This window comes from Dasypus novemcinctus, chromosome 22 (assembly GCF_030445035.2).
Source record: "Dasypus novemcinctus isolate mDasNov1 chromosome 22, mDasNov1.1.hap2, whole genome shotgun sequence".
In the NCBI taxonomy this organism is placed as follows: domain Eukaryota; kingdom Metazoa; phylum Chordata; class Mammalia; order Cingulata; family Dasypodidae; genus Dasypus; species Dasypus novemcinctus.
The window spans coordinates 30,571,590-30,597,419 of NC_080694.1; the positions used below are offsets into that span (position 1 = coordinate 30,571,590).

General features: G+C 38.6%; 1 protein-coding gene across 10 annotated transcripts in view; it reads right to left on the bottom strand.

Annotated features, from left to right (window-relative positions):
- Positions 1-12,455, bottom strand: part of LOC101416015 (zinc finger protein 596-like) — a 63,998-nt gene extending 51,543 nt beyond the window's left edge. For 6 of the 10 annotated variants that reach the window (XR_009182714.2, XM_058285151.2, XM_058285150.2 and 3 more), the window contains exons 1-2: positions 12,231-12,332; positions 9,970-10,010 (exon numbers count right to left, since the gene is read on the bottom strand). The gene's annotated coding sequence lies outside the window, so the exon portion shown is untranslated. Of the gene's footprint in view, positions 1-9,969; positions 10,011-12,230 lie in introns of all 10 variants that reach the window. The other 4 variants (XM_058285146.1, XM_058285147.2, XM_071210948.1 and 1 more) reach the window with 4 other exon arrangements.
- Positions 12,456-25,830: the final 13,375 nt, after the last annotated feature.

Consider the following 25,830-nt stretch of genomic DNA (forward strand, 5'->3'; position numbering starts at 1 on the left):
GTCCATTCCACTTAATCAAGAGGGGACCGTAATCCATTAGGGCTGATGGATGGAATTCTCTTGCTTACAGTTGTAAACTTTCTCCTTGGTATGGAAATTGTTCACTCTCACTTACTTGTTAGTTGTCCTGGGTGTGGCCAATGAAATGGAGAGTGTTACAACCCCATTGAGATTCAGGGACCAGTTGGCATATGGACAACCCGAAGATTTAAATCTCTTGGATGTACACCTACCAGCTCTAATACTAATTATAGGTTCAACTAGAAGGACAGAAGAGCCATATGTAGGGAAACCACAACTTAGTCCAACTCTATCACCCTGGGGAGTATAAATTCCAAAGTAGAGCACACTGGCAAGACACCAAACTCCTGAGCTATCTGACCTGATTATAGTGTCTGGATGTCTCCAGGGATCTCAGGAGTCCCTGCTATTTGGGATAGTATCTACTTTGGCAGTCATTGATATCCTGCTGAGATGTGTATAATCATAACCTCTGGAATGACCTCCTGACTCACTTTGAAGTCTCTTGGCCATATAAACTCATTTGTCTACCTTTTCCCCATTTTGGTCAAGGTCTTTTTCCAAGAAAAACATTTCTGATGTCACTGTATTTACCCGCTGTGTCAACAAATATCTTACTATTTTCCATACCTGTCCACATAGGTGACTTTACTTTTGTGTCATGTTTATTATTGTATGTCACGCAACACATTACTAAGCTCTTGTTTTATGACTAAATATAGAATCACAACTCCTAGTGCTTTCAAATACATCTTGGAAAGAGATTATATTTTGATAATTGAGTCATTCTTCCATCTTCCATAATCATTTCAAGTCCCAGGGTTTGAATACCATATATTCTCACATTTCACATTATTTTTACCAGATGAGGTTAACATTGTAATAACCAGGTGAATGATGCAACTTTTAAAAATCACCTCAACTTAGCACCACAATGTCTATAGATATTTCTGCATTCATACCTATTAGTTATTCCTTCTCTCTCATTGAAGGGCTTTGTCACCTGATTAAGTTGAATGTTTCCAACTGAATTCTTGGCTTTCCTCTTTCTTTTTTAAATCATTACTAGCAACTGCTCTCTCTTATCACAATCACCTCATCATTTAACCTTACTGTTCTATTCTCCTATTTCATCTCTTGTGCCAGATCTCCTTTTCCATTCTTTCACAATCAATCTACAAGAGCACTTTGACCCTTTACTCACACAACCTTAAATAATGAGTTAGTAACATGACAGGCTTCCTCTTAAGTAAATCATGCTACCATCTCCAATAAGCTTCCCATGAATAAATCTAGTGTGCATGCTTCAGTCTATAACTTGGAAGTAAAGAATTGGACCTTTCGGAAACTTTCTTTTTCCTAGACTTCTCTGACATCTCAGTCTCCTGAATGCATTCCTTCTTCTTGTGTTCTGCATGGCAGTACTCAAACAGTATTATTAGAACATCTCAAGGCTGAATTATAGACCCCTTTCTCTCCCACTTCTCTACTTTATCATGGCAGTCACACATCTATTCAATTGCTTCACTTTATACCCCTGTTGGCTCAAAAATGATAGTGTACATCTCTATTTTCGTAGGTAAAGGCAAAAAATCCAAAATAACTCAAGACATTACTACCACCATGAGCCCAGAAATCTAAAATAAAAATTCTCTTTTTCTAGATCTATAGTGATTTCAGCATGCTCTGGAAGCAAAGAGAGTTCCTCACTTCATCTGGTATGCCAACTGAAAATTGTGGACAAATAAATTATCACCTTCCTGCCATTTTACTCGGATCTCCTGTTGCTATCATTAAGATAAAGGTTTACACTAAAAGGACTGAGCCTCAATATTTTTAAAATACACTTGCATACTTTCATGTAGAAACAGCTACTAGTAAAACAGGTATAATTATAAACTTAAAGGAATACTATGTAAATTAAGTGAAGAACCTAGCCTCTCCAGGCCCAAAATTTTACTTTTGGCCTTCTGTTTATTCATAGCATTTATTTTAGGAAACTCAAATTCTCCCCAAATGAAATTTTTCCTAGCAGAGCTATCTCTGGGAATAAATTGAGAACATTGTCACACCATGACATGACCCAACTGGCAAATCCTTAATGCACTATGCCAAAGATTATCCCCAATAAGTAAAGGACACTTTTCCTGTCCCACGTGACAGATAATCCATTAATTGCAATCTCACACCAGGGTAATGGGTCTACTGAAAATGATACAGACAAAATATAGTCCTAGATCCTCATTAAAAGGAATCCTGCCAAGTGCCTCTAACCACTGCTAATGCAAATTAATTACAGGGTGTTGAGCCATGGGTCCACATTACTCAACTAAAAAATGTTCCATCTGACTCCTGGACTAATTATGGAGACTTAAAAATCCAACTAGCCAGGAAGGGAAGTAGACAACGTCACAAAGTAGACTACTTATTCCCAAGGTGACAGATCAAATCCTAACATAAATAAGTCCTCATATAGACTCTACCTAACTAATACTCACAATGCATAAAATCTTTCTATTTCCTTATGCTTTGCCCTTGCACTGGCCTGGAAAGACAATGTCATTGACTGTTTCTCCAAAGACTGTTCAAAGGAATGTAACCAAACAGACTGTTTGAATTGTCAACATAAACCCTGATATATGTACATTGCAATGGACCCCATATTTCTACCCATAACTAATTTCTTTCTTATCCCAAATGCTTCAGTCTCTTCAGATCAGACTGCACCATGTTTCATATCAAATATGAATACAAGAACCAAGGTCTTATTTACTCTGTTTTAAGCTTTCTTAGACCCTGTAACCAAGAATTAAGAATTAGCAAAAGTTTATAATTACTGAATCATTACACAGATTATTTTTTCACTATATTATAGGATAGCCCAAAGCTAATACCTGAAATTACTGAAACGAGCTAAGTCAACCTCACCCTTCTTTATGATTATTTCAAAAGAAGCACACCCTTGTGTATACATATTATTGTGATGATTATTTCAGTCTGACCTTACCTTTGTTTAAGGTTATTTCAAAACTAGGCTCATCCATGTATTTACTTACTATTGTGGTGTTTATTCTGGACTAATCTTACATTTGTTTATGGCTTGAAAACTAGTTTTGTGAATATTTACTATTGTGACTGTAACCACTCCATCCTCCCCTGTATGAAACCATAAAAACCCTAAACTCCTCAAAATCAGGAGGCACATTTTTGGGCCCTTATTAGACTAATGATCTCTTTGCTTGCCTAACAAATAAACTTTTTCACTTGGAACCCCAGTGTCTCAGAAAGTGGACTTTAAAGTGTATTGGGGGAAGGACAGGCAAGATGGTGTCAGAGTAAGTCCACCCACATCATCTCTCCTACAAAAAAAACCAGCTGAGTGAGGACAAAATTTTATCTGAGTGAGCTGTTTTAGGAACCACAAAGCAGGAAGATTCAGGATATCGATTTGGAGAGAGTGCAACAAAAAGAGTGATTGCCCAAGTTAAAACCATGAGTTTCTGGTACTCGAGACTGGAACTGTGGGATGCCTAAGCTTCCCCCGCCCCTGCCAGCTGAGGAAGCCATTGCATTCCCTCAACCTTGCTGGTCACACAGCCAGAAGAGACAAACGCTGAGAGTGGGAGGTTTCTGGTGAAGGGTGCAGAGGGGTACCATGAGTGTGGGTTCAATTGTTTGGACTCCCTTTTTTGAGCCTTGAGGAGCACACCAGCTGACATGAGAAGCCAGGAAGAGAGGGAGATGAATCTGCTGAGTCAGCCTGATTTACCTATCCTCCCTCGGACAGGGAAAATTGACATGGGAGAAAGTGAAGTCAGGCAATTAACTAGTCCTGTACATCATACCTAAGGGAGGGGGACAGTAGGAAGTGCTTAATAATCTTCCAAAAGCATATTTAGGGTTCCCAACAAGGTGTGGGTGCTTTCTCTCAAAGAGAATGAGAGTCATTATTTTCTGTGGTGAGTTAATTTACCAGGGTCTCATTTGAATTTCAAAATGAAACTCTCACACAAGTTATTGCTTTCTGCTACCCTGGGAGAGAAAGCAGCTAAAAAAATTGGGGGCAGAATAGATACTTAATTAGCAGTTTATCCAATTGCAAAGAGTCAATCCTGCCATGGGGAAAGGGACTCTTTGAAGAGCAAATCAATCCAGAAAGAAAGTTTAGCTCAGTGGAGGAGTTCCAGCCTTCAATGTGCATGGTCTCTAATTCAATTCCCAGCTTCTCTGAGAGTAGTGACCTACAGGGATATTAAACATCTAGCTGATACTTTAGGACAGGGAAAAATAGACATTATCCTTGTATTAGCTTCCCTTGGGTCTCTTATTTTTCCTAAGAAAAAGATTACTTTTGTTACATAATTTAACTTAGTTTACTCACTAAAACTCACTTCAAAATCTGCAGCAAGAAAGCTGGAGAGTAAATGATTGATAAACACCAGCAACCTGAAAAGTTCCACAGGGGCTTAAAAAGGAAGTCTGTTTTTTCTTAATGTTTGATTGACTCCTTATCTGTGGATTTGTCTGTGTTTTTTTGTTGTTGTTGTTGTCTTATCTCTTTTGCTCTTTATCCCCTTCCCCTTGTTAAATTAGGAGGTGCCAGCTTGTTTCCCATTTCCTGTGTATTTCCTCTTTTCTGTGTTTACTGATATTGGCTACCAACACTGTCTCTTTTCCTTCTACATTTTTCTATTTTCCAATTTCAGTAGTTGCTCTTACATTTCAACTCTCTTTTTTTTGGCCTCCACTTTTTCTGGCTTTTTATTTCTAACACTTCTATTCTGTTTTCTATCTTTTATTAACTCTGTTATTGTCCCTTCTTTTCCCTTTTCCTCTCTCTTCATCACACTGGCTTTTAATTCATAGTATATTTTTCTCTGTATTCAGTTTCCCATTTCATTGTAAAGACTCCACTTTTCTATTCCTATAACTCTACACTGCTTACATGAGTTTAATATTCATTCTTCTAGGTCTTACACAGTTCTGCTAACATTTACTATCAATACTACTATTGTTCTTTTTCTTTTCTTACAGTTTTTGCTTTCCATGGCATTAATTTTTTTCCTTCAAGGGAACTTAGGCAACAACAAGGAAATAGAATAAGAACAAAGTGTTAAAGAGAAAACTTAACACATGCACACAAACAGCACCTAAATAAAACCTGAGACCTGAGGCAGAAACTAATCAACTGAACAAACCATCAAAATAAAATGATGGCCAGACAGCAACACAAAATTACAGACCATACCAGTAATCAGTAAGGCATGGCCCAGTCCAATGAACAAACTAAAAACCAGGAAGAGGAGCTGAACATTGAGCAACTCATCAAAGGTCTCCAAACAAATATCATGGACCAAATTAATAAAGTGTAGGAAGATACTAAAGATATTAAGAAAACACTTGAGCGCATACTGAAGAAACTGCAAACATACACAAAAAGATAATGGATATGATGGTGATGAATGGCAAAATCCATGAAATCAAAAATACTCTCAGCAAATAACAGCAGATTTGAACAGACAGAAGAAAGAATTATTGATGTAGAAGACAGTACATCTGAAATCAAACAGATAGTAGAAACAATAGTTAAAAAATTAGAACAAATCCAGCACAGGTGTAAGGATCTGAATGACAATTCAAAATGCACAAACATATGCATTATAGGCATCCCAGAAGGAGAAGAGAAATGAAAGGGGTCAGAAGGGGTGTTGGAGGAAATAATGGCTGAAAACTTCCCAAACCTATTGAGGAAAATGCATGTACAAGTCCAGGAAGCACAGCACACCCTAAACATTATAAATCCCAACTGGCCTATTCTAAGACATATACTTGTCAAATTATTCAAAGTCCAAGACAAAGAGAAAATACTGAAGGCAGAAAGAGAAAAGGGAACTATCACATACAAGGAAAGCTCAATAAGATTAAGTGCTACAACTGCAAGCAGGAGAATCACATCCATCAGCCATGTAGGATCTAAGCCCCCTCTTGATTGAGAGTTGGAGTGGACATCACCATCCCACAGTCCACAGGATGGAGGAATAAAATATGGATTACAGTGGACTTATTGGTATTCTACTATAGAACAATTATGACTCTAGCAATGAAAGAAACTGTATCAGTGATGTGGAGGTGGTGGCCATGGTAGTTGCTGAGGGCAGGGAGAGAGAAGAGATGGGATGTGAGGTCATTTTAGGACTTGGAGTTTTCCTAAATGATACTGCAGGGATAGATGCTGGACATTATATATCCTGCTGTGACCAAGTGAATGTACTGGGGGAGTGTGTAAACTACAATGTAAACTATAACCCATGTGATGTAGCAGTGCTCCAAAATGTATTTACCAAATGCAATGAATGTGCCACAATGATGAAAGAGGTTGTTGATGTGGAAGGAGAGGGGTGGGGTGGGGGGGTGGAGTATATGGGAACCTCTTATATTTTTTAATGTAACATTTTTTGTGATCCATGTATTTTAAAAAAAGACAATTTAAACAAAAGACATAAATAAAAATGATTAAGTGCTGATTTCTCATCTGAAACCATGAAAACAAGAATGCCGTGGTATGACAAGGTCAAGGTATGAAAAGAAATATTTTTCCAGTCAAGAATACTCTATCCAGCAAAGCTGGTATTCAAAAATGATGGAGAGTTCAAACTATTCACAGATAAACAGAAACTAAGAGAGTATGCCAATAAGAAACGTGCCCTTCAAGAAATACTAAAGAGAGTTCTGCATGTTGAATGAAAAAAAAACAGGATAAACAGAGTTGGAGAAGAGTGTAAGAACTCAAAAGACAAAAAGAGAAAAAAGACACAACATATGACATAAACAAATGCAAAGAAAATATGTTTTCTGTAAGTAATTCCTTGAGAGTAATAACAATGATGGTAAGGGATCAAGCTCACCAGTCAAGAGACACAGACTGACAGAATGGATAAGGAAATACCCATCTGTATGTTGTCTCCAAGAAACCCACCTTAGACCCACAGTTTCAGGGAGGTTGAATGGGAAAGGCCGGGAAAAAATACAATATCAGACAAAATAGACTTTAAATTGTGAGTGACAAAAATGGACACTACATATTAGTAAGAGGGATAATCTTTCAAGAAGAAAGAACAATCATAAACATTTATGTACCTAACCAGGGTGCCTCAAAATATATGAGGCAAACACTGGTAAAACAAAGTGGAGAAAAAGATGCCTCTACAATTATAGCTTACTTACACCATTAACTTAAATACACCATTAGACAGAACATCTTAACAGAGAATCAATAAAGAAAGACTTTGATTAATATATTAGAGGATCTGGGCCTAATAGACATATACAGTACATTACACCCAAATAAAGTAGGATATACATTCTTCACAAGTATACATGAAACATTCTCTAAGATAGACCACCTGCTAGGTCACAGAGAAATGCTCAGTAAATTCAGAAAGACTAAAATCATACAAAATAATTTCTCTGACCAGAGTGGAACGAAGCTGGAAATCTGCAGGGGCCAGAGAACCAGATAGACTCAAAGACATGAAAGTTAAACAACATACTCTTAGACAAAACAATGAATCAAGGAGGAAATCTCAAAAGAAATCAGTAACTACCTTGAAACCAATGAAAATAACAAAATATATCAAAACTTATGGGATGCAGTAAATCAATACTGAGAGAGAAATTCACAGTCATAAATTCATTAAAAAATAATAGCTAAAATTGAAAACATAACTGCAGACTTGGAGGAATTAGTAAAAAAACAACAACTAACCCCAAAGTAAGAAGAAAGATAGAAATAACAAAGATCAGAGCAGAACTAAATGAAATAGAAAATAAGAAATCACTAGAAAAAATAAAACAAAGGGATGGATCTTTGAGAAGATCAACAAAATTTACAAAACCTTAGCTACACTAACAAAGAAAAAAAGAAAGAAGATGCAAAATACACAAGATATGCAAAAGGGGATATCACTGCTGAACCCACAGAAATAAAGAGTTTATAAGAGGATACTTTCAAAAACTATATGCCAACAAGGATATTTAGAGGAAATGGGCAAATTCCTAGAAACACATAAGCATCCTACATTGACAAAAGAAGAAACTGATGACCTCAACAAAGCAATCAGTAAAGAGATAGAATCAGTCATTAGAAACCTCCCAACTAAGAAGAGCCTTGGGACAGATAGCTTCACAGGTGAATTCTACCAAATTTCCCATAAAGAACTAACATCAGTCTTGCTTAAACTCTTCCAAAAAAATCAAAATAGAAGGAACATCGCTTAACTCATTCTATGATGCAAACAGTATCCTAATACCATAGCCACACAAAGACACCACAAGAAAGGAAAATTATAGACTAATTGCTCTAATGAATCTAGATGCTAAAATCCCCAACAAAATACTTGATAATCATATTCAACAACACAACAAATGAATTATAGACCATGACCAAGTGGGTTTCATCCCTGGTATGTAAGGATGGCTCAACATAAGAAAATCAACTAATGTAATATATCCCACAAACAGATAGAAGGAAAAAAACCACATTATCACATCAATAGGTGCGGAAAAAGCATTTGACAAAATACAGCTCCTTTTCCTGATAAAAGCACTGCAAAAGATAGGAATAGAAGGAAACTTTCTGAACATGATAAAGGCTACATATGAAAAACTCACTGCTAACATAATTTACAATGGTGAAATCCTAAAATCTTTCCCTGTAATATCAGGAAAAAGACAAGGATACCCACAATCACCCCTCCTATTTAACACTGTTTTAGGAGTACTTGCTTGAGCACTGAGGCAAGAAACAGATATAAAAGAAATCCAAATTGGAAAGGAAAAGTCAAAAGTTCACTATTTGCAGATGACATGATCTTATCAATAGAAAGCCCCAAGAAATCTACAAAAATCTTTTAGAACTCATAAATGAGTTTAGTAAAGTCACAGGTTATAAGATCAATGTGCAAAAATCAGTAGCGTTCTGTACACCAATAATGAGCAATGTGAGGGGTAAATCAAGAAAAAATACCATTTACAATAGTAAATAAAATAATCAAATACCTAGGAATAAATTTAACTAAAGATATAAAAGACCTATACACAGAAAACTACACAAAATTGTTAAAGGAAATCAAATAAGACTTAAATAAATGGAACAATATTGCTGTTCATGGATAGGAAGACTAAATATAAATGTCTATCCTACCCAAACTGATCTACAGTGCAATCTCAATAAAATCAACACAACATTTTTTACTGAACTGGAAAAACTAACTATGAAATTTATTTGGAAGGGAAAGAGGCCCCAAATAGGCAAAGACATATTTTAAAAAGTGAAGTGAAATTGGAGAAATCACACTACCTGACTTTAAAACATACCACAAAGCTAAGTGGTCAAAACAGCATGGTATTAGCACAAGGATAGACATATTGACCAATGGAACTGAATTTTGAGTTCTGATATAGATCCTTACTTATATTTTCATCTGATATTAAACAAAATCACCAAGCCATTCAACTGGGAATGAATGGCCTCTTTAAAAATTAGTGCTTGGAGAACAGGATATACATATGCAAAAGAATGAGAGAGGAATATGATCCCACACTTTATACAAAAATCAACTCAAGTGCTTCAAAATGTATTCATCAAATGCAATGAATGTGCCACACTTATGAAAGAGGTTGTTGATGTAGGATTGGGCGTGGTGGGGTGTGGGATTACAGGAACCTCATATTTTTTATTTTAACATTTGTGTGATCTAAGTATCTTTTAAAACAAGACAGTAAAAAATACCTTAAAAAAAAATAAAGTGTATTGGAAGGAAAGAAACTGTTTTTGATCAGTGTCAACCACACAATAGATACAAATGATTGAGAGAATTATAAAGATATCATAGAACAATTGGAAAACTTACTATATTAGTTCACATATCTCCACTAACTACAAGTTACCTTAACAATGCATGTCCACTTTCAGGTATAAGGTACTTGATCTGCAAAATATTCAGAACACAAATTTTTGTCAGCTTTTATCTGTAATCTCAATTAGACAGATGCTTGGATACTAAGGACAAATGATAGTATTCCTAGTTATGAATCTATAAACAACATCACTTTGAATGTATTTACATTGTTCTACCAGGCAATATTTTTTTAAAAATTGTTCTAAGATTTATTTTATTTATTTCCAACCCCCATTGCTTTGCACTTACTATTTGCTCTCTGTGTGTTCTTCTAAGTCTGCTTGTTTTCTCTTTAGGTAGCACCAGGCTGATCCTGGGACCTTCCAGAGTGGGGGAGAGGTGCTCAATCTCTTGTGCAACCTCAGCTCCCTGGTCTGCTGAATATCTTATTGTCTCTCCTCTGTGTCTCTTTCTGTTGCATCATCTTGCTGTGTTAGCTCTCTGCATGGGCCAGCTCTCCTGCACAGACCAGCACTCTGTGTGGATCAGCACTCCCCTCAGGCCAGCTCAACATGATGGCCAGCTTGCCTTTCAACGGGGAGCCCTGGGAATCAAACCTTGGACCTCCTATTTTGTAGATGGGAGCCCAATTACTTGAGCCACATCCATTTCCCCAGGTAATATTTTTATTTTTGAAATGTTATCAGATATTTCACTGGGTTGTAAAGTACCTTAAGAGTTGATGTCTGAGCAATGTGCATTTGGTCACATCACAGTCCCTTAGGAATTTATAATAAATCTGAGACTTCACACAGGACTACTCCCTTCAATCTACAGTGTCAGGTGAGAGGATTTATCCAGGGACTTAATGATTCTGGGTTTGGTTTTTTGGGCAGATTGCTGCTACCTTAGCTTGGGGTTAACACAAATGCAAAAAGAATTAGGTATCTACCAATCACAATAGGAGAAATTACTGAATCTACTGCTAGAGCTATAGCTGCACAGCAAGTCATTAGATTTATTAGCTAAACTTGTTACTTATTAGCTGAACAAGGAGGCATTTTTGTCATTACCAATATCACCTGTTGTATTTGGGTACACAATCCTGTGGAAGTTAAGGTATAATTGCATGAAAAAATTAATTGCACTAAATGATTTAAACCTTTCTTAAGTCCCTGATTTGATCACTTTGATTTCATTTGGGTCAAATCATGGGAACTGGGCTTAGGCATATACTATGAGGTGAGCATTTGGACCTTTTATCACTCGTAGTACTCATTATAATCTCCCTGGCTGACTGTTTTTTCCCAAGAGTTTTGAATGTGTGTCCCCAACCACTTGTGACCCAGCAAATGATTTCTTTATGTCTAGGATGACCTAAAAATTATGATCAGGGAAAAACTGACATCATGACCATCTATGAGCACAACATGAAAACAACCAGAAATGCTACCCCAAGACCTTAGGCATTAAATGAAAATGAGTTCAAAACCTTAAATTTTTATCACAACTCTCAGTGGCTGAGATCCAGATCAAATTGGGGTAAATTGTTAAATATATTAAGTAGACCCTTGATGGAGACCTTTATGCTAAGTCCTCCATCAGCAAACCGAAGCTTAACTTAGTTCCTATTTCTTGTAAGTGCTCCTTTTCCCAGAACCTGAAACATAACAACCTGCCATAACCTGCCAGTTTCTTTCCTCTCCTCCTTCTCCAGGAATCTTGATCTGCTTTCTTTGTTTCTGTGTAGAATTTTGTCCCCAGCTTCTATGATTTGTTTAAAGTCTCTTCCTCACCCAGTGTCCCATGTACTTACACTTTTCATTTCTGGAACTCTCCAGTTAAACTCTCGGTTTAACCCTCCCTCTCCATTTTTCTCTGTGAGCTTTTCTGCCTACCGCTTCTTCCCTGCTAGGTTATCCTGCCTCGGTGAGTCAGAACGGGTCATTGCAGAAAGGTGGGACCCCCAGAAAAGCCCATTCTGCATTTAGGGGTTTCAACCAACAGAAACTGGATGTAGTGAGTGCACCCCTCAGTCACAGCCATTCTGCTGCGATTTTACTCCCTAATCCCCCCAATTGGGGGCCCTTTTGTTTTCAGCACTCCTCAGCACCTTGTTTCCAGCACTGGGTCTCCGTACCTGACCATTCATAGCGTCCCAACTCACAGCTCTTAGTTCTTCTAAAATCTGTTTCCGCAGTGAGAGCGATCCAGGCTGCAGGCTGCCTCTGGAGAACCCAGAAGTTTTACACAGGACCCACTGAGAGAGAAGCGAAGAGGACTAATATCCCTCAGATGGGAGTTTCCTACCTGGTATTTCTCTTTCTTCAATTCAGCCTTTGTGGGGCCTTTCTCCAGTCTCCACCACCCTCCAGGGTATCTGCGGAGGTTTTCTAAGGGTAGAGCTTCCGTCGCTGGGTTGATGACGTCACCCCTCCACGACGGATTTTTTTTCAAGATGTTCCAGAGACTGAATTCAGGACGTCTTATGTGAGAAGTAGGCACTCATCTACTGAGCTAGACCCACTCTCCAATGAGAGTTGGTTTATTTCATTTCTTGTTTTGTTTTTAGAATGCACCAGGGATTAAACCCAGGACCTCATATGGAAAGCAGGAAATCAACTACTTGAGCTGCAGTCACTCCCTCTTTGATTTTTTCTAACTTTATCTCAGGTTCAAAAAATTAAACAACATACGAAAGGCAGCATAAAAAATTATGAAAGCATTAATCTAAAATTTTCTGTCCAGTCACATTTATCATATTTAATCCTAAAAACAAACTCAATTATTTTGCCAGTGTTCCAAAAGGTACATAAATGAGAAGAGATTGGTTAAATGATATGACCTATTTTTCCTTCATAATGAAGAACATGAAGAAAAAAATGTTTAATCATATTCATATCTCATAAAGCTAAACTCTTTTTTTTTACCTTTAGCATTGATATAGTACTGTCTTTGCCTTTCTTATTAATATTACAATATTATTGGTAATTTTTGTCTATATTAGCTGTATTTTTCTTATTTGTCACAAAATTCTTAACATCTTGTAGTTGAACATTCTTGTATTTATATTATTAAATATAATCCTCATCTATCACCAAAATCACTGTTATACAGCCCATGAGTTATCCTATAGTTGTCTTTCAATTAACATTAAACTCCCTAGACTACATCTTTCAACTACAATCCCAAGTTATAAATAATCGGTGTGTGTAATAATCATAATGGGCTCCTTTCAACTCTATCCACTACAAACAGTACAAAATATCATTAAAAAATTGACCTTATTGAACATTTTACATATATTCCATATCATCTCCCCCTTCTTAGCCCGTATTCTATCTCCTGTTAACCTGTATTCTAGTGTGTAATTCCATAAGCTTACTAATAGTATTTAGTATATATCAGTGAGAATATACAATATTCATCCTTTTGTTACAGGATTTTGTCTAGGTTCTTGACTGTGCTGAAGAAATGAATTTCAAGAGCATGTCAGGTGGGTTAGGCCAGTAATTTATTCAGGCAGGGAGGATGAGAAATGGGAGAAAACAACAGATCAAGGGCCCCAGGTAGAGAGGGAAGGGTTGAAAAGTGATAAAGCAAGTTGATTTAGAGACTACAATTTCCCATTATAAATCCCTAGGTTTACTTGCATAGTGATTCAAGCAGGGGTGCAGAAGTGCATTGGGGTGCAGAGGTGAGAAAGAGTGAGATGATGGGAAAGAGTGTTCTTCCGTCAGTAGATGGGAAGAGGCATTGCCTTTTTTAGTTAAATTAAAGGAGATGAAAACAAGGTTTTAAAAGGGATGTCTGGTTTGCCCTCCCCCTAGCAATAGGCATTTGGACTAAAGTTAGGGAAGAGCTGACTTTGACACAGACACTACTTAGCTTTTTCAATTGAAGAGGGATTTCATACCATCGAATGACTGTCACCCATGTGTCTCATCAGGTGCTTCAGGTGAACTGGCACTTTCTTGGGCAGCTGGCTTCACTCAGGATTAGTTCACCAAGCTGAAAATTCCTTTTAACTTTAGTAGCTGTGGGAACGATCAGAATTACAGAGCAAAGTTCTTTACATTTTGGCTTTAATTGAGAATGAGGCTCGTTTTCTTGCTAAATTTTGATCTGAAGCTCGTTTCCAGGTCCTGGGTAAGGAAAGATTGCCCAAGGACCATCTCAAAGGGGCTAGGCTGAAGTGGGTCTCAACCACCTCATTTGCCATTTCCCTTCTGGTGGGCACATGCTTAGTCCTGGTAGCATGGCATTTGGATCTGCCAGGCCTCCCCATGGTATGAGTGGGACAGATTCTGGAATAAGGGATAGGAGGCAGACCTGGGTTTGTGCTGCTGCTTTAGGAGCTGCATCAGCTCAAGCATTTCCCTTTGTTACAGCAGAGTCTGTCTTCTGATGCTCTGGACAGTGCATAACTACTATGTCTTGAGGTATTTTTATGACTTATAGTAAGTCTAGGATTTCTTGCCTGTGCTTAATAGGTGACCCACAGTTAGTAAGCAAGTTTCATTCTCACTATACAGCGGAGTGAGTGTGAAGGACAAGGAAAACATACTAAGAGTCTGTATAAATATTAGCCCATTTCCCAGCTGCTAGCTTTAAACTTCAGGTAATGGCAATCGCTCTGCCTTCTGGGCTGCAGTTCTAGGGGGAAAAGCTTTGGCTTCTATGGTTTCAAATTAAGAAACTGTTGCATAGCCTGCCCTTTTAATTCCTTTCTTAATAAAACTGCTTCCATCTGTGAACCATTCAATGTTTCAGTTCACACGAGGCTCATCTTTTATTTTTTTAATTTTTAAAATTTATTTCTTGCCCCGCCCCCCCCAGTTGTCTGCTCTCTGTGTCCATTCGCTGTGTGTTCTTCTGTGACCACTTCTATCCTTATCAGTGGCACCAGGAATCTGTGTTTCTCTTTGTTGTGTCATCTTGCTGTGTCTGCTCTCCGTGTGTGCAGCACCATTCCTGGGCAGGCTGCACTTTCTTTCATGCTGGGTAGCTCTCCTTATGGGGCGCACTCCTTGTGCATGGGGCTCCTCTACGTGGGGGACAGCCCTGTGTGGCACAGCACTCCTTGTGTGTACCAGCACAGCGCATGGGCCAGCTCCACATGGGTCAGGAGATCTGGTGTTGGAACCGCGGACCTCCCATGTGGTAAGCAGATGCCTTAACCACTGGGCCAAGTCTGCTTCCGAAGGCTCATCTTTTAAATCTGGCCAGCTTGAGTAGTTTTGGTTAAGAGTCTCAAGGCAAGAGTGGAGAAGGACTTCGGGCCCTCTACCAGTAGAGTGACTGGGTTAAGAGTCTGACATACCCTTATTTGTACCCAGGGGTCTCTAGTAATTGAGCCTGGTATTTAATTAACTAGCCACCTGTAAGCCACTGGTGGCCCCTGGCCTCAAGCACATACTTTACCTGCTGTGGGGTGAAGAATGTAAGAGGTTGCCCCTGAGTTAATTTGGTGGCTTTTTAGATTAAAAGGGCTGTTGGCCCCACTGCTCTCAGGCAAGATGGCCATTCCTTTATCTTATAGACATGTTCATTAACTACTTAGAAAATAAAGTTTACCAAGACTTTTAGTAGGTTCAATGTCCCTTGGCATATGATATAGAATAGAAAAGATATCACCAAAATCATCAAGGATATATCTAGAGTAGAATATAGGTACAGTACTTAATACTAATTAATGTACTATTCAATGCATAAGTTTCTCTTTGAGCTGCATTTAATAGATTAAAGTTCCAGGTTTGCTCTACCTTACATGTTATCTCTTCGTGGAAGCAGGCCATAATGCCAATTGTGTTTAAGTTCTACCCACAGTAGTCTGGTGATCATTGCTCCACTTTTTATGTCCTTCATACAGCTAGAAAGCTGCAGCACCATTGACTCTAGAGAGAAGCTAGGAAGGTAGGTTCCAGTATTCCACCAACCTGGTGCATTGCACCCATTGGCACTATGAAACAGTGCTAGTCTGGAGGTGATATCCATTGTGCATTTGGCTATATTGACCCATCATTGGCTGCTGCAGGAGTTTGAAACTGCACTGTAGTCTCCATTGATTTCAGGAGCACAACCAGAGGTGTAGATACCTTTATTGTTTAGGGGTCAGGAACCAACCTAGCCAATAACTCCAATGGAGAGGCAACTTACAGTGCATTGAAGGCCTGGTTTGAATGCACAAGAGAGTTAGACAATGCTGAAATCTATCTCTTGATTTTTACATACCTTTTTAACACTACCAATGCAATGTGTAAGATATCAAATGAACTTTTTAGTACTTTTTTTTTACTTTTACACTTTTAACAGAAGACATTAATTACACGGGTATTTTACCTTAGCAGTAGAGGAAAACCTACTTTTTCCATTTTTAAAATGAAAAATGAAGATTCCCAATGGAATCAGGTAACTTTACATTAACATCACTTGAATATGCAAATTGAGGTAACTTCCAGAAAGGTTTCCCTGCTATGAAGTTACTCATTGCCATTAATATCAATTTAGGTTTCTAATTAAAAATGGCTTCTTAGTACTAGGCATTTAAATGCTACAGTTTAGACGATGTAGCATGGGAAAAATACAGTTGGAACAACCTATGGATATAATATTCTTGCATCTATGCGAAAGATGTACTGTGCTGATAATAAGGCAGTATGGAAAATGTGAGCCAAATGTACACTATGGACATGATAACAAAGGATATTATGTTATCTGTAGCAAATGCTCCACCACAGTGCAGTTTGTTGATGGAGGGGTGTTGTTTGGGAATTCTGCACATATGCATGATTGTTTTATAAGTTTACAACTTCTGTTATAAAAGATATATTTAAAAAATAACAATAGGGTGGCTGGGAGAAAAACACCAGATTTAAGATAAGGACTATGATTAATAGTCCTTGACAATATTTTTTGACAATATTCTTCTGTAATTTGTGGCAAACATCTCATGTCAATGCAAGGTATTGGTGGAGGATTGATGTTTGGGACCCCTGTATTATAAGTATGTTTGCTTGGTAAGTTCACAACTTTAACTATACACTTAATTGTTTATTTATGTTCATATATAAATGATATAAAGATAATAATAATAGGGCTGGTTGGGGGAAAATACTTTGGTTAGTAGTAATATTTTGACAATGCTCTTTAATCATTAGTTAAAAAATTTGACAACAATGCAAGTTATTGGTGGTAGGGTGAGTTATGGTAGTTCTGTATGATGTTACATATGTTTGTTTTGTAAGTTCACAACTATTATTATATACTTATTTGCTAATGTGTGTTTATATATGAGTGATATATTTCAATAAATTAATTTTTAAAAAAGGGAGTCTACTCAATGGGAGATTATATTTGGAAATCACATATCTGACAATGGTATAATGTCCATGATATATAATATGATCCTACAACTCAACAATAAAAAGACAAATGCCCAATTTAAAAAACAGCAAAAGAGCCTGAATATAAATTTTTCTAAAGAAGAAATAGAAATGGTGAAAAACATGCAAAATTGTTCAACATCACTGCCTATTAGGTAAATGCAAATCGAAACTACAATGAGGTATCATTTCACACCTACCAGAATGACCACAATTAACAAAACAGAAAACTCCAAGTGCTGGAGTGGATGTTAAGAGGTAGGAATGCTTATTCACTGGTGACGGAAATGTAGAATGGTACAGCCACTGTAAAAGTCTGGCAGCTCCTAAGAAAGTTAGATATAGCTCTACCCTGTGACCTGGCAATACAACTACTAAGTATATTCCCATAAGAACTGATAGCAGTCATATAAACAGACATCTACACACCGATGTTCATAGCACCGTTATTCACACTTGTTGAAAGATGAGTACCAACCTGGTGACCATCAACTGATGAATGGATAAACTGTAGTATGTACACACAATGGAATATTATTCAGTTGTAAGAAGAAATGAAGTCATGAAACCTGCAGCAACATGAACGAATCTGGAGGAAATTCTGTTGAGTGAAGCAAGCCATTCACAAAAGGACAAATATTGTGATTTTGCTATGATGAACTAAATATTCAGTAAGTAAACTCATGGAGTTAATAACTAAAACATGTCATCAGAAGAAAGAATGTGCTTATAGAATGGGTAGCTGAGGCTTAATCTGTGCAGAATTGGTAAAAAAAAAAATTGTTTCCTAAGGTCTGGAAATGAATAGAAATAGAGAAAGCACATCACAGGATTTGTAACTAGTAGTCCTAACATAAGGGTATGACGGGATTGTTTTTCCTTTCTTCTTTCTTTTTTTTTTTTTTTGGAATAATAAAAATGACGTGATCAATGTGCAACTTGATTATACCAAATGCCATTGATTATACACTTTAGATAAATTTTATTGTTTATGAACAAAAAATAATAATAGGATGGGTTGGGGAAAAATACCCCAAATTTAAGATTTGGACTATAGTTAGTAGTCCAATACTTTGATGATGCTGTTTCATAATTTGTTAAAAATGTTTCACAACAATGCAAGCTATTTGTGGTGGGGTGAGGTATGGGAGCCCTGTACAATGTTATATATGTTTGTTTTATAATTCCCAACTTTTAATATACACTTACTGTTTATGTATGTTCATGTAAAAATAATGTACTTTGATAACATTTTTAAATGAAAAAAATTCCAGCAACATAGTCCTTCAAATATGAGGTCAAAACTAAGACATTCCCAGAAAAACAAAAGCTGAAACAGATCATTACTTCTTTGTGTGCCCCACAGGAAATGCTAAATGGAGTCCTTCAAGCTGAAAAGAAAGGAAAATTTTGGGATATTCATCCTCCTCCTTGTCAATTGTATGGATTTATTTAGTAGCTTTCTTATAGATTTTTCAGCGTTTTATTTGGAATAATCTCATTTGCAAATCTTCACTTCTTCCTCTCAAAATTGTATGATGTTTATTTCTTTTCCTTGCCTTATTGGTATGGCTAGAATTTCCAATACAAAGTTGAATAAGAGTGGTGACAGTGGGCATCCTTATCCTGTTCCTGATTTTACAAGTAAAGCTTTGAGATTGCAACACTTGTAATTTTTATGTTTTTAATAGTGATCAGTCTATTAGGTATGAAATGACACCTCAAAACTTTTTCTTGAAAAGCAGAGTATCACTTTTATTATATATGTATTTTTACACAACCTTTTTAACCTAGATTCAGTAGTTATCTCTCTCTCCAGAACAGCCTTTTTAATAGAGGAAAGTCCTGAAATTTATAATATACTTGAATGAGAACGTGTGTATATGTGAATCAGAGTAGGAATATAGGAAACCAGGCAGCAAGCTTAAAGGAAATATAAAATACTTTCTTTGGCTTACCTTTGTGTTGTTTGTGTGTGTGTGTGTATGATACTGAAAATATTCCTTAGTTTAATACAGAAACAGGAAAACTGGAGGGAGGCTAAAGAGTTAATAGCTGGAGTGATAATCATTTTGTAGGACCTTAATATGCATTAACAGTCAGCAATATTCTATACCCACCTGCATCCAATCAAGAAATAACTATCAGGCAGTTTAATCACTTCGGTGAAAGCAAACACTCAAAATAAAATAATGAAAAATTTGAGCGTTGACTAGACGAGGATGGTTTCAAGAAGGAAATTGGGTAAGAACGCAAATAAAACCTTTGCATCTCGCCCCAGAGCTGGAAGGCCGCCTTCCTTTGACCGCTAAGACTCATTTCCGGGAGTCGAGTTTGCTGAACGCCAGGGGCGCCTCGCTTCTTTCATTCGCTGCTTTGGGCCAAGGCCTTGGCTCCGCGAGGCCGGCGAGGCCCGGCGCTAGTGGGAGCGTTTGCCCGCGACCTCCCAGTGGGCGAGCCTGGGGTGGGGATCGGGCCCGGAGGCCTGAGGGCGTTCACAGGTGACAGCGCCGGGCGTCGTTCCTTAATCCCAGGCATCGCCGGTGACGCCTCGGAGCCGCCCGAGATGGGATCAGCCAGGAGGCGCGGGCTCCCGGGTGCCGGCCCAAAGTTACAAGAGGCGGCTCTGGGGACCCCACGCCCCTGCTCCCCAGTTGACCGTCTCCAGGGCAGGAGGGAATCCCCTCCACCCCCCGACACATGCGCTCCCCTCGGTGCCGCCCAGAACAGAACTGCGAGCACGGACCCTGGAGAGGCCTCCGGGCCAGGTGGGCGGCCGCCGCCTCACCGCGTCTGCCAGCCCCAGGGTCCGCAGCGGCAGAAGGGGCGGAGGGGGCGGCAGCCAAGGGCTGATCCGCTTGCATCCGGAGAGCAGGCCTCATTTCAGTTTTGATTTGCATTTCCATAGTGACGTTGAACATGTTGTTTTGTTTTGTTCTGTTTTCATGTGCTTTTTGGCGATTTGTGTTTCTTCTTTCGGAAAATGTCTATTGAAGGCTTTTGCCCATTTTTAAAAAATTGGGTTGTCCTCTTATCATTGAATTGGAGGATCTCATTATATGTGATGGGTATGACGCTCTTACCTGATATGTGGTTTTCAAATATTTTCTTCCGTTGAGTGGGCTGCCTTTCACCTCTTGACAATGTCTTTTTAAACACAAATACAATGAATTTTGAGGAGGTCCCATGTGTCTGTTTTTTCCTTTATTGCCTGTACTTTGGGTGTAAGATCTAAGAAACCACCTGTACAACAAGATCTGGAAGATGCTTTCCTATATTTTCTTCTGGGAATATTATAATCCTGGTTTTTATATTTAGGTCTTTGATCCCTGTTGTGTTTATTTTCATATAAGGTATGAGATAGAGGTCCTCTCTCATTCTTTTTTTTTTTTTTTTTTTTTTTGGCACTGGGTTTTGAGCACGCTCAGGAGCCTCTCTCATTCTTTTGAATATGGATATCCAGTTCTCCCAGCACCATTCACTGAAGAGACTGGTCTCTCCCAGATGGGTAGATTTGTCAAAAATCAATTGACTAAGGGAGGGAGGTAGCTCAAGTGGTTCAGCACCTTCTTCTCACATATGACATCCCATGTTTGACCCCCTGGTACCTCCCAAAAACAAAAAACAAAAGAGGAGAGGATGTAGTTTAGTGGTTGAGCGCCTGCTTCCCATGTATGAAATCATGGGTTCAATCTCCAGTACCTCCTAAAAATAAATCAATTGACCATAGAGGTGAGGATCTATTTCTGAACTCTCAATTCAGTGATATTGATTAATGTGTCTTTTATTCTTTTACAAGTGGATATCCAGTTTTCCCAGCATCATTTGTTAAAGAGACCTTCCCTCCTCAGTTAACGTATTTGTCAAAAATCAGTTGGCCACAGATGTGTAACCAAGTTATTTGAACTCAGTTCTATTCTATGGGTCTATTGGTCTATCTGTATGCCAGTTTTGCACTGTTTTTAATACTGTGGCTTTGTGGTAAGTTTTGAAATCAGGAACTGTGATGCCTCCAACTTTACTTTTCTTGTATAATGTCAATTTGTCTATTCAGGGCTTGTTGCAATTCCATATGAGTCCCAGGGTCCACTTTTCCATTTCTTCAAAAAAGTCTGCTGGAATTTTCACGGGTATTGCATTGATTGTTTTGTGTAGTGTTAACATTTTAATATTAATTGTTCCTATCAATGAACAAGCAATACCTTGTCATTTATTTAATTTCTTTCATCAGTGTTTATAGTTTTCAGTGTACAAATCTCTCACCTCCTTGGTTAAATTTATTTCTAGTGATTTTTTTCTCCTATGAGCTATTGTGGAAGATTTTGAAAAATTCCCTTATGGTATTTTCATTGCTGGAGTAAAAAGTCACAGCTGATTTTGTAGCCTGCAACCTTGCTGAATTTGTTAATGAGTTCTAATAATTTTCTTGTGGATTCTTTAGAATTTTCTATAGGAAGACTCTTGTCACCTGTATATTGTTTAATTCTTCACAGCAGCATTGCTCTTTATGAAAACCTGTGGGCCTAATAGTAAATTATAGCACCTACAATTAAAAAAACTATCCCAAACAAGGAATATTTGGCCATTAGGAGAAACTTAGTTTGCACACCCTGTAAATCTGCACCCAACATCAGCTGGCCATTGATAAGGTAAAATTCTGCATTTGTGCAGTGGACACAACCATTCTAAGGTCCACAGGATGGAGGAATAGAGTATGGATTAGAGTGGACTTACTGATATTCTTTTCATGAACTATTGTGATTAGTAATGGAAGAAAATGTGTCATTGGTGTGGAGAAAGTGGCCATGGTGGCTGCTGGGTGTAGGGAGTGGAAGGAAGAGATGTGATGTGGGGGCATTTTGGGGGGTTGGAGTTGTCCTGGATGGTGCTGCAGGGACAGTTACCGGACATTGTATGTCCTGCCATGGCCCACTGGGTGGACTGGGGGAGAGTGTGGGCTATGGTGTGGACCATTGACCATGAGGTGCAGCAGGGCTCAGAGATGTATTCACCAAATGCAGTGAATGTCTCATGATGATGGAGGAGGTTGTTGTTATGGGGGGAGGAGTGGGGAGAGGGCGGTGGGGGGTATCTGGGGACCTCATATTTTTTAATGTAACATTAAAAAAACAAATAAAGACAAAAAAAAAAAAGAAGGCACTAAAAAAAAAAAAATTCTGCATTTGTAAAGCCCCATGCCTTTGGCAGTTTGGAGCTTTCTGGCCCAGAGGCTCCCCATTGTGATGAATCTGAGACATTGACTAGATCTCTTCCTTAAGAGTTTGGGAGTTTTCTTTTTGTCCTAATTCCCCTCTCAGGGCTCCCTCCTGCCCCTAATTCTTGAATATTTCTTCCTGCTGTGAGGTTCTGACCCTTGCACTGCGAACCTGTTAAAGATTGCCCTGACAGTTGTGTTTTGCTGCCATCTAGAGAACAAATACTTCTCTTTATCAACTCCTAAATTTTTGACTGAATCTATTACATCAAGCTCTTGTGCATCCCAGCGCCTGTCACCTCAGCTCTTTTCTTTTATGCATGTGAGATACTCAGTCCATCCTCTCCCTGTTTCTCTTTTGTTTTTAATGTCAGAATGAGTTTCTTTAGCTTATCCCAAAATAACAGCACAGCCCATAAATTATATGAATACTATCAATGTTTGAGAATAAAATTTTAGATGCTCTTTCATAGTTTTTAATAAATATTTCATAACAATTTAAGATGGTGGTGGGGTGAGATATGGGAACCTTATATAAAGATATGCTTGCTTATTTTGTGAATTCACGACATTTACTATACACTTACTGTTTATGTATGTTCATGTATGAAAGATATACTTCAATTAAATATTTGAAATAAAATAATTAAATTTCAGTAAATTATACTGAAATCTCCTGTAAATGAGGGACTGTTGACTAATGGATAAAAGTCCTTCATAGGTGCTAGATGGAATCTTTCAACAGTGACAAATTTTGCAAAGAGGAATGGTCCCCAAGCTCTGTTCTCCACAAGGAAGAGACTGATCCCTCAGTACTTGAAACCTGTTCCTCAACAACCTGTATTGCTTTAGTGAAAACATGGGGAATTTAACAGGATGCGTGGGGGAGAAAGATCAATGGTCCCCCATTCCTGCCCAACTCTTTCGATCACTTACCTCATCGGGGAAGGACCCACCAGGGCAGGGAAAGCCAGAGAGTAGAGGATGCTCTATATTCCTTATTGAGCCAGAGCATGTCTGAAAAGGGTACCCATGTTTTCATTCATGACCCCCAAGCCTTCCTGCTTGAGCGCAAGTGAAGTTGTCTAAGAAGAGGCCTGGAGTCAGAAACACAGGCCTGAAGAGTAAAGAGGAGAGAGCAAGAGAAAAACCTTAGAGAGAGATGGACAGAGAGAGATGGGGCAAGAAAGACTCAAGGTGTCTATAATGATCTGGAGTTAAAACTTGAGATCACAATGAAGCCAACAGAGGGAAAGAGAATCTCTGATTTCAAATGCAGCAGTTATTTCACTTTCCTCTTTGCAGGAACTCCTCAGTCCTCACCGTGACCTCTAGCCATCCTTAGACCTGCCAATGACCTCTCTGGTCACAGGTTAAGAACGCTCTCAGTTTCAATGAAGCTTGTTACATGGCTTCAGAAGAGAAGTCCAATCTCATTCTCAGCCTCGTCCCTCCCTAGGTAACTGATTTTGAGGATATGTGTTTGTTATTTCCCTATCCTGTGATACGTTTCAATATTTATACTTTGTCTTTGTGACCTTTGGTTTGGATATGACATATCTAGCTGTAGGGGTTTTTATATTTATCTTACCTAATGTTCTTTGAGCATCCTGGATCTACTGATGGTGTGTGGCATTACTTTTGTATAGTACTCAGGCAATACTACATTGTATATTCCTCTGATTGTCTCCTTCTTCTCCTTCAATTATTTTTACTACACTTACATCACAACTTTTATAATTTTCCCACAGTGCTTGGATATTGTGTATCAATGATTTCATTCTTTTTTCTCCTTGCCTTTAGTTTGGGAAGTTTCTACCACACTGGCTATGTCCTCACTGGGTCCAGTCTACAGACGATCCCACCAAAGGCATTCTTCATGGGGCCCTTGATTTTCTCCCCTTATACTTGCTAAACCCTGCCTGACTTATCTCACCCTAATCCCAGCACTGGTTCCAAAACTCCACCTCATTTTCACATAGGCATTCCCAGAAAGTCTGCCGTCCCCAGTTTCCATCATGAGTTTGTAGGTCAGGAAGAGGCCAAGGGTAGTCACTGGAGTCGAATGACTTGCATTATTTCATTTTTTTAATGGAAATTGTCTTAATTAAGAATTTAAAACCAAAATTTTAAAAAAAGAGTCTTACATAACAATTATTTTATTCTATATTTTAAATATCACTGGATTATCAGTTTCAGACTTTTTTCAGCATGAACGATCATTTTATTTTATTTTATTTTATTTATTTTTTAATTATTTATTACATTATTACATTAAAAAAAAATATGAGGTCCCATTCAACCCCACCGCCCCCGCCCCCCACTCCCCCCACAGCAACACTCTCTCCCATCATCATGACACATCCATTGCACCTGGTAAGTTCATCTCTGAGCATCACTGCACCCCATAGTCAATGGTCCACATCATAGCCCAGACTCTCTCACGTTCCATCCAGTGGGCCCTGGGGGGATCTACAGTGTCCCGTAATTGTCCGTGAAGCACTATCCAGGACAACTCCATGTCCCGAAAACGCCTCCACATCTCATCTCTTCCTCCCGTTCCCCACACCCAGCAGCCCCCATGGCTACCGTTCCCACACCCATTTCACATTTCCTCTGTGGACATTGGATTGGTTGTGTCCATTGCACATCTATGTCAAGTGAGGGCTTAGATTCCACATGGGTACTGGATGCACTCCTCCCGCTTCTAGTTGTAGACACTCTAGGCTCCATGTTGTGGTGGTTGACCTTCTTCAACTCCATGTTAGCTGAGTGGAGTAAGTCCAATAAATCAAAGCGTAGGAGCTGAAGTCTGTTGAGGCTCTGGGCCTGGGTGTCATATTATCAGTCCAGAGATTCAAATCCCCTACATATATCTTAAACCCAGCACCAACTACAATTCCAATAAAGTAGCATGCAAGTCTTGTGAAAAGAGATCCCCTCTGAGTCCAATTCCATCACACAGAAACACCAGCTCCAAAGAAGGGCCATCTGTCATGGCAGTGAACCCCTTCTGCCATGACCATAGAACCCGTGGGTCTCTTTATCCTTCAAAAGAACCAATACCTGGGGTTGTATCTACCTTATCTGTCTCTTAGACTCTGTTCAGTTGTACATAGGGGTATTCTTCTGACAACCTCCAGACTCTTTTTTAGAGACTCACAGCCTTATAATCTCATTTCTCCTTTCCATTTCCCCCTTACATTAGGTCAAACCACTTCCCGAAGTCATGTTATTATATGTAGACAGGTATATTCTGCTGTTCCGCATTGAATCTTTAATTCAAGGTCATTTTCTAGTTGCTTCTTCA